At 45.7% G+C, this 2,786-nt stretch overlaps 1 protein-coding gene across 1 annotated transcript in view; it reads left to right on the top strand.

Annotated features, from left to right (window-relative positions):
- Window positions 1-2,786, top strand: part of LOC102240661 (chromosome unknown open reading frame, human C6orf89) — a 32,702-nt gene that overhangs the window by 342 nt on the left and 29,574 nt on the right. The window lies entirely within an intron of this gene.

Genomic DNA, 2,786 nt, shown 5'->3' with positions numbered 1-2,786 from the left:
CCGTGACCTGTCGCCGCCGCGCCGTCTGTGACATCCTCGCGCAGCCCCTCCCCTGCTGCCGCCGCCCCCGCTTGCCCCTTCGCTGACCTCTTTTTTGAGCCTCCGGAGTTGTGCAGACTGACAGCATCCCCTGGCCGCTCCCCCGGGCCGACTCCCTTAAGACGTCGCCCCGCTTCCCGGGGTTCTCCCCGGGAGCAAAGCGAGGTCGCCCTGGGTGGGCCTGTCTCCCAGGCCTCACAGGAGAGGTGCTAGCGAAGTCGGCCTTTCACTGCCCTTGGACGGGTTTCCAAATTTTTTTGGTATATTGAGATTAGATTTTCAGCCCCGCTCAGAACCGCCTTTCTAGTTGTTAAAGAGGACATTTTTGGTATGTGATAAACATGGCATCTTGGGTTTCAGAAAGGAACATGGAAGACTTGGTTCACTGACCTGAATAAAGGAGCTGTTTGTAATGGCCTTCCAGTCCAGGGAAATTCGCCTTCTTCGTGTTCCATAGTGTTTTGAAGGCCAGTCACCCTACAAGCCACACTTTTTTTGGTCTAATAAGGGCCCACATAGCTTTGGAATTCGAGAATATATTTCTTTCGTCATCACCTGATAATAGAGACTTCTCCAAGATATGATTAAGACTTTATCTGGTTGCTTATGCGGTGGTTCCCATGGTGGAATCGTCTATGAACATCTCTCCCTTCGTAAATGCACTTGCATTTGAGTTACCACCATTTCTCTCTAAGGAACAACATGCCTTCACCCAGATTAGACTTTGAAATTGTGGGGGCTATAATATGAACTATAAAGTAATATTTTCCCTCCCATCTTCTAAATTTTCCCATCTGAATCAGATTAATAGGAGAAAATAAATATTTTTAAAATTGATTTCAGGGAGAGGTAGGGAGAGGGAGAGAGAAACATCAATGATGAGAGAGAATCATTGATCCCCTGCCTCCTGCACACCCCCCACCGGGGATCTAGCCCAAAACCCTGGCATGTGTCCTGACTGGGAATTGAACCCTGACCTCCTGGTTCATGGGTCAATGCTCAACCACTGAGCCACACTGGCCGAGCAGAAAATAAACATGTTAGTGCACGTGAACAGGGAATTCACATATGCATGAAATTCTCAAAGACAGTGAGACAGTGGTATATTTGTCATTTTGGACAAAGGAGAGGGGGAGGGGTGGAATCTTAGATTTCAAAAGTGAGAATGAGCGATTTGCAGGTAATTAAGGAAGAACACAACATGTACATTTTTGCTAGGCAACCCAGAAAACAATGGAGTCTTCCTGAAGCAAACTTTTCCATCCCAATCTCTTAGGGCAGGAAAGCCAGGGAGGGTCAAAGGTGCTTTGCGTCTTTTCTTGATGACCAACTTACAGTTAATATCCCTAAAGGCAGCTTAGGGTGGCAAAACTGTCTCCTTCACTACATGGAAGTTTTGACTGAAGTTCACGCAGCCCAGCTTGCATTTCAGAGAGAGGTCCTTTCAGCTTTGGGCCAAAACAATTTTCAAGACCGAGTTTGAATCCCTTATTCCTCCACAACTACTTTAACACCACAGAGAGTGTTCAGTATAAGGTTCTTGACCTGCTCATGTAAATTTTCATTGGGCTATTGAATTTTTTCTTTTTTTAAAAAAAAGTAGTTTATTTTTAGAGAGAGAGGAAGGGAGAAGAGAGAAACATTGGTGTGAGAGCGAAACAAAACATAGATTGGCTGCCTCCTGCATGCCCCCTACCTGGGATCCAGTGTGAAACCCAGGCATGTGTCCTGACTGGGAATCGAACCAGCAACCTTTTGGTGCACAGGACGACATCCAACCAACTGAGCCACACCAGCCAGAGCTAATGTCTTTTTTTTAAAGTAGAAGAATAAAAAGTAAAATGAATAAACCATTATTGCATTAAATTAGTTTGGGCACAGAATGATCATTTTTAGGTCCTTTCTATAAATTTGTTCCATAGACACTGGTCCGGTTTCTTGTCTCTTAGGTAAATTTGCATGTCTGTTGTTAGTTTTGTGTGTTGTTATCGTCTTTATCTCTGCTTTCAAGAAACAATTCAGTGTGAGAGGGAGATTAAAAAAATTGATGTAGCCGAAACCGGTTTGGCTCAGTGGATAGAGCGTCGGCCTGCGGACTCAAAGGTCCCAGGTTCGATTCCGGTCAAGGGCATGTACCTGGGTTGCGGGCACATCCCCAGTAGGAGATGTGCAGGAGGCAGCTGATCGATGTTTCTCTCTCATCGATGTTTCTAACTCTCTATCTCTCTCCCTTTCTCTCTGTAAAAAATCAATAAAATATATTTTTTAAAAAATTGATGTAATACAAAGTGATAGAGTTGTGTTTAAGGTTCAGAATTTAAAAGGTTTAAAAATCAGGGTTGGGAGAGAGTTCAGTCATTGGACGAAGCACTGGAGGCTAGGCTTTGTGGGCAGAGGGAATTAAGTATACAAAAGCAAACAGATCTGAAACGTGTTAGTGCAGAATGTGAAGAAGGAATGGAAAATGAGACTGAATAGGTAGAATGACCAGATCATAAAGAGCCATGCTAAGTAATTGGGACTTTATCTTATGACTAGAGGCCCGGTGCATGAAATTCGTGCACAGGGGCGGGGGTGTCCCTCAGCCCAGCCTTCACCCTCTCTAATCTGAGATCCCTCTCACAATCCAGGACTGCTGGCTCCCAACTGCTCGCCTGCATGCCTGCCGGATTGCCCCTAACCGCTTCTGCCTGCCAGCCTGATCACCCCCTAACCACTTACCTGCCAGCCTGATCGACGCCTAACTG

The sequence above is a fragment of the Myotis brandtii genome, unplaced genomic scaffold (assembly GCF_000412655.1).
Source record: "Myotis brandtii unplaced genomic scaffold, ASM41265v1 scaffold1041, whole genome shotgun sequence".
NCBI classification, from domain to species: domain Eukaryota; kingdom Metazoa; phylum Chordata; class Mammalia; order Chiroptera; family Vespertilionidae; genus Myotis; species Myotis brandtii.
Note: the sequence above shows the minus strand (reverse complement) of the source record. Positions and strands in the feature narration are given on the sequence as shown.